Source organism: Plecotus auritus (assembly GCF_963455305.1).
Source record: "Plecotus auritus genome assembly, chromosome: 9".
NCBI classification, from domain to species: Eukaryota; Metazoa; Chordata; class Mammalia; order Chiroptera; family Vespertilionidae; genus Plecotus; species Plecotus auritus.
Window position 1 is genome coordinate 85,232,297 of NC_137783.1, and position 14,231 is coordinate 85,246,527.

General features: G+C 41.1%; 1 pseudogene across 1 annotated transcript; it reads left to right on the forward strand.

Annotated features, from left to right (window-relative positions):
* The first annotated feature begins 643 nt into the window (after positions 1-643).
* LOC308233588 (small nuclear ribonucleoprotein-associated protein N-like) lies at positions 644-2,223 on the forward strand (annotated as a pseudogene). Its single transcript has 3 exons — positions 644-699; positions 1,413-1,531; positions 1,723-2,223. The product of its transcript is annotated as a small nuclear ribonucleoprotein-associated protein N-like (transcript).
* Positions 2,224-14,231: the final 12,008 nt, after the last annotated feature.

Genomic DNA, 14,231 nt, shown 5'->3' on the forward strand with positions numbered 1-14,231 from the left:
AGGGGGGGGGGGGGGGGAAGTAAATATTTCTGAATTTATAGTATGATTCTGGTTCCAAGGCAATATATTTGCTGCTGCTATAATTTACTTGACACCGTGAATATGCGCTAAACGGCTCTCCACAGTTTGTATTAAATTTTATGGGGATGGGGCATCAAAGATGAATAAAATATGATCACTGCTTGAAGGAACTCACAATCTAGTTTGAGGGACAGAAATAGAGTACATAATTCAAATAAAAGGAGATAAGTACAAAAATGGAGTTATATGAAAATACTACCTAATAAGAAATTATTATTTAAGACATGGAAAAATCTTAAACCTTGAGCTTTTTGGTACTATTATATACTGTGATTCTTCTTATCAAAACATGTCAACTGTATCAACTTAGCCTTGTGGACACAAAAAAACAAAACTATGTTAATAGATGATAATGCCAAATGGGAGAAAGAATAAGGCTTTGGACCAGAAGTTGGAGTATCTACACTAATAAAAGAATAAGATGCAAATTGACCGTACCTTCACGATGCCCACCAGCCAATCAGGAGTGATTATGCAAATTAACCCAACAAAGATGGCGGGTTACTTTGCATATACAGGTGCCAAGCAGCCGGGGCCTGGGCAGGACGCTTGCATTGTCGCCATGGCGATGACACAGGGGTTCTGCGCTGCCCCAGCCACTCTGGGCCTCTGGGCAGCGTAGAAAGGCGGAACGGAGGCTCTGAATGGAGCGAAGGCAGTGCTGGCAGCCAGGGGTAGGAAGGCCCATTCTTGCACGAATCTTTGTGCATCGGGCCTCTAGTTATTCCATAAAGGCTACCAGCCTGGTGGTCAGAGTATTTTGCAATAAGCTAAAGTGTCTCTTCATGTTCAAGTGGTCAAATAGGGTTAGAAGAGAATGAGTCAACCCTAAGGAGGTATAGTTCACTGCAACTATCCCATTCAGGTAAAGTCAGGTTACAGTGAGCATCACGGAAAGGAAAAGAAACCATGAAAGGAAAATTTGCTGCTTTCTCAAGCTTGGGTGTGGGCATAGAGAACGACTTTGGTGTGATGATGGTCTTGGGGAGCAACAAATGCAATTGCTTCAGATCATTTTAGCCCCACCAGCTAAGTCATGGTGTTATGCCCAGCACTGCCAGCTTGACCACCAGCTGTACCCAAGGCAATCTCAGCGGCAGCAGACCTGTGGTGGGCTTCCAGGCAGAACTGAGGCAGGCGTTCTTAGCCAGGACACTGAGAGGTGGTTAAAGTTGTGTTGGGACATCCAGGAAGCTGATTCCAATTGAAAAACCAGGCTGTTTGGAACTTCTGCCCCAGGTTGCATGGTTTGTAGCAGAACCCACATCATACCTTTGTCTGTACCCTTCCCTTAGTTCTTAAGGTTCCTGTGACTTTACTGTGGACGTCAGGTTTGGTGGAACAGCAATTGTGACTGTGGGAAAGAGCAGCAAGATGCTGCAGCACATCGACTATAGAATGAGATGCACCCTGCAAGACAGCACCCATAAGGCTTTTTTTTTTCTTTTTAATACATTTTATTGATTTTTTACAGAGAGAACGGAAGGATAGACAGAAACATCGATGAGAGAGAAACATCAACCAGCTGCCTCCTTCATATACTGGGGATGTGCCCACAACCAAGGTACATGCCCTTGACTGGAATCGAACTTGGGACCTTTCAGTCCTTAGGCCAACGCTCTATCTGCTGAGCCAAACCAGTTAGGGCCCGTAAGGCTTTTGACAAGCATATGAACTTGATCCTCTGTGACTGGGGTGAGTTCAGGAAAATCAAGCCAAAGAATGCGAAGCAGCCGGAGTGTGAAGAAAAGCGGGGTTTGAGTCTGGTGTTGCTGCCTGGGGGAGAACGTGGTGTCCACGACTGCGGAGGGACCCACCCCCCAGAGATACTGGCATTGCGTTTGTACCACTTGCACGAGCTGCAGGAGGCCTTGGGGTTGCAGGGCCACTGGCAGCCGGTGTTCCGATTCCCCATGCTCCTGCTGGGTTAGCAGGTCCTGTCCGAGGGTTGGGGGACCATCCCAGCAGGTAACGGCTCCACAGGGAAGAGACACACTAGCGGCTGCTGTAGTTGCGGCCACTGCCGGCATTGCAGGAACCCCACACTGCAGGCTGAGTAACCCCACCTCCAGGCATTATGGCTCCTCTACCCATTGTGCTCCCCCTGCTCAAAGGACGCCAACAAGCATGCCCCCTCCATAAATGAAACCCCCCTCCACCAGGAATTAGAGGTCCACCCAGGAATGCACCCACCAAGACCCCAGGATGCCACCGATCCATAGTCATTTTTTCCTCCAGTGCATCTTGTGAAACTATGTAGAGTGTTTGTGAGCTTTTGTCCCCTCTTTGCTGCGTTAACTTTCACTAATAAATAGATCAATTAAGCTGTAAAAAAATAGAGAAACTGCATCCCTTCATTCAAAATTAATGATTAATATCTAAATAACTTTCTGGAAAAAAATTAATATTAATAACCTGAAAACGCAGCTGAGTTTGCTTTCCTAGTTGAAAGTGTGCATTAAAAGTGTGACAGCACTACACAGAAATCACTCCTGGAACCCTTTCTCTCCCATTTCACCTTTTACTTCTTTAATAAAAATCAGGGTTGGGGGAGGACTCTGAATGTTAAATGACACATGCTAGACTTTAAAAATTCATTGCTCCAAGGAAATGGGAACACCTATTTAAGAAATAAAAGAATCAAAACTATGAAATGAGAAATTATAAATTAAAGGCTGTTATTACATACGAATATATGACAACAGAAAAAAATCCAGAGGGAAACAAAGCCAACGGCAATGACAACATGGAAGATAATATTAACAGAAATTTCCCTTTAATTCAATCCCCAAGAAGAGAGAAAATAATAATTCATTGAATGAGGGTGTATAACTTTAGCTAAAGTCCAAGTAGTCCTTATTTCTGAAGTGACTGTTGAAGAGAAGGCCTATCTTATAATAAGTAAATGTGTTTTTGAGTGATTGCTTTTCTCATTAGTAATAGAATAATCATACTTAAGGTCAGAAATCTTCTTTTAAACCAGCAACAAGGAAAATGAGACATGATAAACTCCAGGAACTTCTCACTTGATCAGAGCAAAAAAAAAAAAAAAAAGACAGATGTCTTAAAAAAAAAAAGGTGAAAAAAGGCAGGCCCTGAGGTCCCAAAAGAAGCCAGCACCCGCCAGGGGAGAACCCGGCAGGACACTGTAAGCTCAGACCTAGAGGCAGAAGGCAAGGAGAACATGCCAACAGCTTCATTTTGCTCCCCAGGGGCTCCCGTTTCACAGGAATGCGCATTTTCAGCAGAGCCAAGAGTCTATTCTTGATACTACAGTCACTAGGAAAAGGTAAATAGAAACAGGAAAAGTCAAGAAGTTAACACTGAAAGCATTGGCGGGTCAAAACCCGTCAGTGTTTACCCCTCGCTCCACAGGATACAGCCTGGGCACTTAAGGGACACAGAAGACACACCTGTCTTATTCTGCCTTAGGTCTTGCCACTCTGCATGTCCTTTAGGCTGTGGGAACACTGGTTTGTCATGTTCTTGCACAAACCAGGCCATCTCATACTGCTCCACTTCCTAAAGTGCTACTTTTCTTTCTTTTGCCCAGTTCACGGCTGCCCATCCTGTCACGCTCAGGAAGCCTGCCCTGACCTCTGCAATAACCCCATAACAATGACATCCTATATCCGCCCTCAACCCCTGTTTATAATTGCTCTCTTGCGTGATTGTCCTAAAGGAGAGAGCTGAGTCATGTTTACTAGGGCATCTCTGGTGCCAGGCATGTGGCCATGTGTTAAGTGAATGAGTAACCGGGATATCTGTAAACTTTAATCAGCTATTCTTTCAACTCTTACTGGCAAAAACTTCCCAAGCAATGTTTAGAGACTGTGGGGCTAACCAGGGGGAGAAAAAAAGGAAATCCACAGTGAGCCCTATGTTCTCAAAGAGAATGCTTTTTAATTGCGGAGTGGTTGGGTGGGAGTAGGGGAGATAAATTTAGGATATGTTTAAAAGATTGAGAAGGAGAAAAGTATGAAAGAAGGAAAACAGAGAGTACTCTTATAACCACTCATTAAGCTGTATACCTTTGCTTAGTAGCTCTAAGCATGTTTGAAGGGATTCAAATCAAAAGGGAGTGATGTTAAGAGGCTTTGCAGATAAATTGTAGCTTACGATGATAATAATTATTATGTACAATGTTATAATTCTATGTTCCAAACATGTACATAATATGTAATGCCATATAATATGTAATACATATAATGGTATATGATAACAATAAACATTATCCAGCACTTTCTCCCTTCCAAGGAGACATGGCCTGGAAGAAGTTTCTCTGAAAATACAGACTGTATTTGGAAGGATAGCGTCCCAGTGGAGCAGTATGGCCACCAAGTACACAAGACAGTAGATGCCTATGGCACTAGCTAGAGCCTAAGGGGCCAGAGTCAAGCAGGGTTTCCAGGAGACCACTGGATATATCTTAAAAGGAAAATCTTGGTTCAAGATAAAAATTTAGGTTTCATCAGCATATATGTGGGTCATGAACAACAGTAATTGATGAGGTTACCCAAAGAGAAGACATAGAAGATGAGAACACATAGAAGAGAATACGTACTCAAATAAGATGATTTAAGATGTACCCTGAAGGGCACCAACATTTAAATGCCTGGATAAGGAGAAACAAGGAGACCGAGGAGCACAGGGACATGGGTAATGGGGAGCAACATGGCATTAACTAGGCATGATAATGGTAGCGCTCTGTATAAAATGTAGTCATCATTTTCTTGTTTTTATCATCTAACTTGATCATTTCTTTTGAGATACTTATAAACTCTGAAAACAAATGAAGTCATTATTTAATTTTCCCAACTTGGAATGACTTCTTCCAGGTACATTTAAAATTAGATACCACTCTGGCCTTGGTCATTTTCATTGGGAATTTTAGAGGGCATCCATATAACTCTCCTTCCCAAGTCAGGGGTGGGTCAAGGCTAAACGAATATTGAGCCTGAAAATTTGGCACCCTTTCAAATTTATAATCTTTTAATATTTCAATTCAATGCTTGAAGGAGATCAGAAAAAAAACATGTTTTCTATGAATACAGATCATCTCTTTCATGTATAAAGTGAGATTTATCACAGCACTTAATGAATCACAAAATTTTAACTTATTTGGACTCATCTTTTATTTCAGTTTTTCCCTTACATAATTAAGCAAAGCTAGAGATAATTTGCATGACTATGGCTCTACAGATTGTTTATAATACTTTTTTTTTCTGGCTTGAGTATTGTCAAAATAGTTTCTATTTTTCTAGAGTGTTTTATTTTTCCCCTTGGTTGATACAACAATTTCATTTACAACTAACTTTCACACTCTTTCACTAGCTCCTCAGAGCAACAATGGGAAGGAAGACCTTTTGTGTGAGTCTGAGTCCTATTTTCCAGCATAGTAAAGGGGTCCTGAATTATTTAGATGATCACTTTTTAAATGTTTATGTCACTGCAACAAGACTTGTTTGAGTTGTCTTGTACCCATGGTGTGGGGAAGTGGGTTTTTTATATCTAAATCCAGCCTAGCACCAGGAATGCTCAGGGCCTACTCAAGAAGGCAAATAATCCTTTCCACTAATATTTACAGGGTAAAATAAGATTGTTGTTAGAGTATTAAATTTGACAGTAAAATAGTAGTCAAGTTTTCAGACTAATTTAAATTGGCTAATTGAAATAAGCGAATATTCTAGAAAAATTAATGGTACTGGACAAAAAGCTGTTCCTAAAGTGTTAACTAAAATTTTTATTGGTAGTTCATCTCATGGTAAAATTGCGTGACATGTAATGAACCTAAAGCAGTCATATTTTAGTGCAAAAAATTAAAATTTAAAAGCTATCAATACTACATTATAAAATTTCCAAAAGCCTCTTAATATTTAAATCAAAAAGGGGGGGATAGTAGAAGAATATCATGTAAGGAAAAATATCCTGTAAGTAAATTACATCTAGAAAATTTTTACTTTACAAAATTAACTTTCATTTGTAATGCTAACAGCAAGACACCCATGAAAAACACACATGGTGTCAAAACAAGCCAAAGGAAAATCGTTTGGGCAAAAAATGAAAAAGGATCCCAAGTCAAATTTATAGAAAAGATTCCTTTATTAACTTTTGGTCAAGAATATGTTTGTATATTTTCAGAAAACACCTCCAAGACCATGTGGATTACTGCAACAGAGAGGAATTGACAGGACTGCACCAGCCATGAAGACAGAAGAGAAACAGTCCAGAGATGGAAGACACTGATGACGCCTTTCCATACTAGCAGTCAGCAGCTGTGCGTCGCTTCAGGTTGCCCAGGACCAAACCAGAGAGGGTCGGACCTGCATTACCACCATTTGTCCACCATCCAGAACTGAAATATCATTGCTGACATGTACACATAAGGAACTGTTTGACATTGAAAATGGGACTCAGAAGAACTGTTGGCCCAGAAAGAAACTCACTACAGACTGATTCATTTGCCTCTCAGCATAACCATTATTGCTTGTCTCATTTTCGGTTCTTATAAGTGTATTTCTAGTATCACATGATCTCACTCATCTGGGGGAAATAATGAACAACATAAACTGATGAACAAGAACAGACCCAGAGACAGGGAAGCATCGATCAGACTGTCAAACCTCAGAGGGAAGGTAGGGGAGGGTGGAGGTGGAGGGGAGAGATCAACCAAAGGACTTGTATGCATGCATATAAGCCTAACCAGTGGTCACGGACAACAGGGGGGTGGGGGCATGCGTGGGGAGGGGTTTGGGATGGGAATGGGGGGATGAGGACAAATATGTGATACCTTAATCAATAAGGAAATTAAAAAAATAATAAAATAAAATAATAATAAAATAAAAAGTGAAAAAAAAATGCTTATGTTTTTAAGTATTTAATTTCCAAGCAGTTCTAAACTTACAGAAAAATTGCAAGAATAGTAAAAAAAAAACTCTTACCGAGAGACCTCATTCAGGTTTTGCCACTCTGCCAATAATGTCTTTTAGAGATCCTATGTGGCACCTGGCTGTCACGTCCCTCAAGTTTTCTTCACTTTCATGACCTTAACATTTTTTTTAACTATAGGTGGTTATTTTATAGAATGTCTCTCAATTTGGGTTTGTCTGGTGTAGCCTCATAAATAGGCTCAAGTTATGTATTTTTGGCCAGAAGATTATAGAAACTTTGTTCTTTTCTTTGCAACCTATTAGGTGGCATATGATGCTTATTTATTCCACTAGAGACCCAGTGCACAAAATTCATGCATGGGGCGGGGGTTCTTCTCAACCGGGCCTGCGCCCTCTTGCAGTCCAGGAGCCCTCAGGGAATGTCCTGGGGAGCAGTCCTAAGCCAGCAGTTGGACATCCCTCCCACAGTCCAGGACCCCTCGCTCCTTACCGCCTGCCTGCTCATTGCTCTTTACCACTCAGCTTGCTGCTCCTTAGCACTGCCACGGAGGTGGGAGAGGCTCCCGCCACTTCTGCTGTGCTCTCCAGGCGTGAGCCTGGCTTCTGGCTGAGTGGCTCTCCCCCTGTGGGAGAGAACTGACCACCAGGGGGCAGCTCCTGTGTTGAGTGTCTGCCCCCTGGTGGTCAGTGTGCATCATAGCAGCCGGTCATTCTGGTCGTTCTGCCATAACGGTTGCTTAAGCTTTAATATATAGATTATACATGGTGGTAATGTTTTTATTTGGTAATAATACATATTTTGCAAAATGATGCTTTGTAACTATATAAACATCCCTTCTTCAGCACACTTGTACCCACTAGTTTTAGCATCCCTTGATGTTTCTTGCCTGGATCAGTTATCACAAAAATAGTTTCCAAATGGTTAGTTTCTAAGTTCATCATTCTTTTTGCTTTTACTTATTAGTGGGCTCTCTACTTGGAAAGGAGAGTTTTCTCTTATCCCCATTGTTTGTTTATTTGTTCATTTATATGAGTATAGACTCATGGTTCCCCTTTTACTCGGTGGACTACAACTCATTACTATCATTTTGCATGTTGATGCTCAAAGTGTCCCAGACTAGGCTCAGGGAGGCTCCAAGAGCTGGCTTGTGTCCCTTTGACATGACTCCATCGTTACTGGAGCACTTCCTTTCTACCTGACACCACAGGTATTCTAGGTTCATCTTTTAATTTCCCTCCCCCGGCTCTACAAACTGCCGTATCCATGGACCCTGGCTCCTTTTAGTGGTGGTGGTTTTGGAAACCAAACTCTGGGTGCAAGATATGCCTGTGGAGTCCCTGCTTGCCAGGCCCTTTCACCCCATCAGAGGACACAGATAGGAATTATATACATATACAAGCACACACACACACACACACACACATTTGGCTCCATATTTATTTCTATGAATGTGAGTTTACACCAATACCCTCATTCCCATTCCCTCAGGTGTCATTGGAGCTTTCCTCCTGTCCAAACCTGCCCCTCTCTTTCCTGATGGTGAGAAACCTGGCCCCTGTTATCTATGTATCCAGTCTCTCTTTTTTAAAAAATATATTTTTATTGATTTTTACAGAGAGAAAGAGAGAGGGATAGTGAGTTAGAAACATCAATGAGAGAGAAACATCAATCATCTGCCTCCTACACACCCCCAAGGTACATGCCCTTGACCAGAATCGAACCTGGGACCCTTCAGTCTGCAAGCCGACGCTTTATCCATTGAGCCAAACCGGTCAGAGCTATGTAACCAATCTCTTAATCCTGCTAGGCCACTGCCTCTCACTGCCCCACATACCCATGTCCTGACCCCTGCTAGGGGCTGCCTTCCCCAGGTTACCATCCCCATTTGGCCCTTCGGAATGGCTTTTTGAGAAGGAAAGTAGGAACAGAGGAGGAGGAAGAAGAGGAAGGAAGAAAGAGAGAAAATTCTAGAGGGAAAAATGGAAACTTCAAAAGAAACTGCTGGGCAAACTCCTCGAAATTGCTGATTCATACACTGGAATATGTCTATAATTTAGTGAATTGCCTCACTAAAACGATTAGGCAAGTGGAATGTGATCTAATGAGACCTTTGACATCCCACCCTTACACAGGCAGCTGTAAACACATATACTGTCCAACCTCAAAAGCCCACATTGGTGATCATTGCATTATAGGCTTGAGATTTTACAAGAATAAACAAAATGCTAACTATATTGACACTATACTTGTCTTTCAAAGTTCATGATCCAAGATAAACATAGTTGTTAGCCTTTTAGCCTGCACTTCCTACACCCCACACCTCGGTGACCCCTCGCCTCCATCCTCACTCCCCTCCAACCATGCTGCACACTCCTTTCAGAGCAGTCTTTGTGTAAATGCAAACCCAATCATGTCATTCCTGGGGAAGAAACCCTCCGGTGGTTTCCCATCACAAACTGTTAATGTCTGGATGCCTTAGCTTGGCACGCAGGCTCCCATGACGTTACCCAGTCCACTCCTCTCTGGGCCCTTTAAATAAACTCAGCAAGCCCTCAATAGCCCTTGTTGCTACTGTGGCTGTTCCAGACTTGTTCCATGCCTTCTGCCTTCCTTGTGCTGCCAGCGTATTCCAGCTCTGTGCCCTGGAACCTCACCATTCCTGCCTGTTGGATCTGCAGCTTGGGTTAGAGCTTGCTTCTCTCCTGGCTTTCACCGTTGGCCATGCTCACCCAGCGAATGATTCCTGGCCTCCGCCTTCCTGTTTCAGTCATCGGAACTGTGAGTGAGAGGTGTCCTCCATCAGGCAGTTCTCTGCCCACCTTTTCTGCCTCATCTCCTGGTGCTGCCACCAACTCACCCTGTGCATAAAAATACCTTCCGTTTCCTAAGAATAGATGCACTTTGACTTGTTTCTACCCCATAACCTCCTCGGCTTAGAATTCCTCCCTCCTCATTTCCCTTCACCATCTCACCCATCTCAATCAACTCTTACTCCTTCTCACCTCACCATCTTGCTGGTGAACTCTAACCCCTTCAGCAATCAACATTCACCTACATCCCAGCCTATGGAAATCCCACCCTCCTTCCCACTCTCATTCTCAACAGCCCAGGCAGAAATGGGCTTTCCCTCTTCTGCCCTCATTTGGACTTTTAAATACCTTTATTATTCCACTAATTATACTGTATGATATTTTTAGTTTACATTCAAGTCTCTCACTGGAGAATCTAAGAAAGACCCGGGTAGGAAAGAACAGGTTTTTATGTAGCTTTTGTAGCTAGAACACTAAGCCTAGTACCAGCATATAGAATAAATGCAAGAGATTTCGACTGAGTAAATAGATGAAGCCTGGGCAAACAAATGAGTAAGTAAAATAGACCACTGACTCCATTATACAGATCTTTTGTTTTCTCAAATAAAAATTAAACTTAAAGGATATGTTGGCATAGACTTTCAAAATTTCACTTACTGTTTTTAAAACGTATGTTAGCATTAAAGAAAATTTTACAAGAATGGTTAGGTATAAGGTCTTATCACCTTAACACTATCATTTTCGGTTCTCTAGGTTTCCTTCCAACTTTCTTGCCTAACTGTACATACTTTTCTTCAAAAGACATAGAACCAAATTTGCCCAAATTTGTCTTTGGGGGGGGCGGTAAATTGTTCTTTTAATATTTTATGAATTGCTATTTCGTTTCTCATGACTAAATTATGTAACATGGAGTTGCCATAACTTAGTTAACCAGTTCCCTATTTTTAGACATTTAGGTTGTTTCCAAGTTTTCTGCTGTTATAACTAAGCATAAAATAAGCGTTTTGGTTTTTTTCTTTTAAGTTATTTTTTAAAACCATTCTTCTTAAATTCTTAAGAATGTGGCCCAAAAAGTAATTCTTGGTATGTTTTGTAGAATTGCTCTTTAGAAGGTTTCTACCAATTTGCAAGGTAAAGGCACATTTTTGTCACAAAGAGTCAGTCCTTTTTTTATCAAAGACTTTGAACTCTAAACAATTTGGATTTAACTCTTGGAGTCACCACTTGATATCTATATGTATGTCAACAAATCTTTACCTTCCCTAAGCCCAAGCTTCTTCACTTGAGAAAGGAGATCTCTTAAAAGTTGTATGAAAAATGTACATACGGTCCTTGGCTGAGTGGCTGATATAAAATAAGGGTTTAATAAAAGTTTGGCACCTGAGGGTAATGCTACACACCTTTGATTCATTATAAGGGTTGATTTCAAATGCATCCCTCTGAGGACAATCTTGTTTTCCTTATTCCTAGTTTTAATCATTCAATCCCTCACTCATTCAAGCATTCACATATTCAACAACACTTTATTGAATTCTTTGTTGGTGCCAGACACTGTCCTGTGTCCTAGGGATACTGCTGTGAACAGAATAAATAGAGTCTTTATCCTTATGGAGCTTGGTGGAGAAAGACAGACAGCAGACACATAAATAATCTATAGCATGTCGACGTGTACATGTAATGATATAATGTTTTCTTTTTCCCCACAATTGTTATTTTAATCGATGGTCCATTCAATAAGCAATGACATCTTAGAAGAAAATGTCATATATCCATTTTCATTAATCCATCACAATATTTCTGGGAATAAATCATGGAGAAAAACAATTATGAAGGCTCTCATTTATGAACTGAACTGAGCATTAAGCAACCATTAGCCATTTTAATCCTTTCAACAGCCTTCTGAGATAGATTATCTCCCAAAATATCATGAGATAATACCCTGTGTCACAAAGCAGGAGATAGTTTAGGAGCTTTCACAGATGTGGTGGACCTTGTCTGGGTTTGGTTTTTTAAATTGTTCCTTGGCTGCCTGGCACTAACTTCCTTTCAATGGGAATGTCTCCCACAGAGGAAATGGGTGGTCTCTATGCAATGTATCGTGCCACCTAGTATGGAGGCCAGATTCGGAGGTCCTTCTGCTTCCTGTCTCTGGACACCCAGGTGAGGGCACATGACCCAGACCCAACCAACAGACTCTCCCACTGAAGACTGAATGCTGAGGGAGTGAAACTAGAACAATTAGAAACAAGAGCCTAGTCTCAGTGCCTGGACTGTCCAGCTGTAATACTCTCCAGTGGGAAGAGGCGAGGGCCCCAGCAATAGATGACTCTTTGGCTTTGGTTTCCACTGCCCTTGGTCCTGCTGCTTTTCCAGCCTGGTGCCCCAGTCTTCCTGTCAATTCTCTGAGCTACCTAATCTTTTACATATATTAGTCAGAACTGAATTTCATAGCTTGAAATTTAAGAACACTGACTGGTAACACATCTAGAAAATGGCCAAGTCAGTGTTTGATTCTAGATCTGTCTAAATACAAAGCCTGGGCTCTTTGCACAAAAGTAAGGCAAATAGGCAGTCAGTTATTTATTCAACAATTATTCCTCAATCCATCACACGCATAGCAGGTACCATCTCAGAAACCTAAATGTGAAAGAGTTACTAAAACTGCTATGGCATTGAATTCAGCTAGGATCTAGCAAGAAGTTCTCTGCAGTAAACTTGATTCTAAGAAGTCTGCAGGATCCCCAAAATGTCATACCTGCTCAAAGGCTACCAACTTCCTGTTTCATGTATGTTATTTTTATCATCCAATTTTTCTACAGATACTATGCTTTCTAACATTCTCTGTGACCTGGTCTCTCATTTCATGTTCTTGTAGTCATTGACTTGCTTTGATATGATCTTTTTAGGTTGGAATTATTTGGATTTAAATTTGATACAAGAATAATAGAAAGAAAGCAGACTTTGCTCCCCTGTGAAGAGAAAAATATCAAGAAAAGGAAACACCTAGTGAGAAATTACCAGATGGGGTTTGTTATTCTTTTTGGAAAGAATAAGGATGTTGCCTAGCACTGGCCTTGAGCTAAAATTTATTTACACTCATTTTTAAGTGACTTATGAACATAAATTGCTATTCCTCTTCAGTTTTTGCATTTAACAATTGAAGTATCATACTTGGGAATATTGGGATTGATTACATTCATACATTAGAAGAATGGATAGTGGGCCTACTAGAAATATCTATATCACACCTTATAGGCAATTATTTACCTCAATATGCTTTCAAAGGTGGAAGTTGGCATACTCTTTAGAATTCTGGAGGTGAGGATGTCTTCTCTCTATTGGCCCCAGAGTTTCTTACTGTCATTTCTTCCATTCAAACGCTCCCCTCTCTGTCTGCTTTTGCACTGGGGTTATTACCATGAATTGGAACAATGGTTTGGGGAGAAAACAAGGGAACAAGATGACCAAGTGGAGAAAGTTTCAAGGATTCAGTCCTTGATCTTCAATTTTGGCAGCTGCTATGATGGTACAGTTAGCACTGCAGAGCTCAGGAAAGCTTATAAATTCAAATTTTAATAGATTGTTGTGATATTTTTTTCCTTTCCTCAGACCAAAAAGTGACCATGAGTATTCATTCATTCATTTATTTATAAAAAAAAAAACCCATTGTGACTTTTTTTTCATTTGGTTTTCAAGAAGCTTACGATTTAGTGAGTAGAGTGAATTTACTAGATCTTTGGTTTTCTTTCTTTTTTCTTCTGAGAATCATGTGTTATGTGTCTCAGAGTACATGACAGCAATGATGTTCACAGGTGCAACAACTCTTGTTGAATACCTAGGGTTATTCACTGGACCCCATACATTAACTGTAACTCCACCATTTTCTTTTTCACATGGAAAGTATATCAGGATACAACAGCAAGAGCAAGAGAGATAGTGAAAGAGAGATCACTATGGGAATAACCTTGAATCTAATCAAAATGTGAAGGTCATTCACATGCTTTTGTTAGTGACGAAAAGTGGCGCCAGCTGTTAACCTTGCTTCAGCAACCTCAGTTCTCTAGTTCTTGCTAAGAAATAATTCAGAGAAAGTTTATTTAGAAAGTCACAGTGGTAGAAGAAGTGAGCTGTAGAAGAAATGGACTCAGGAAACAAGTTACAGGAAAAGAAGGGCCCTTCAGAATCTTAGGGAAAAGAGAGAGAGTGAACCGGGTGGAGGGGAGCTATGGGGGGAAAAAGAGGAACAATTGTAATAATCTGAACAATAAAGATTTATTAAATTAAAGAGAGAGAGAGAGAGAGAGAGAGAGAGAGAGAGAGAGAGAGAGCGAGCGCCCTGGGAAAAGAAAGGGGTGGGAAGGTCAGGGGGTGTTCCACAGAGAGATCCTCACTCTGGGTCCTCCATCCTAATGGCTTTTATCTGGAGGCCTGAGGGGAGAATCCCAATGG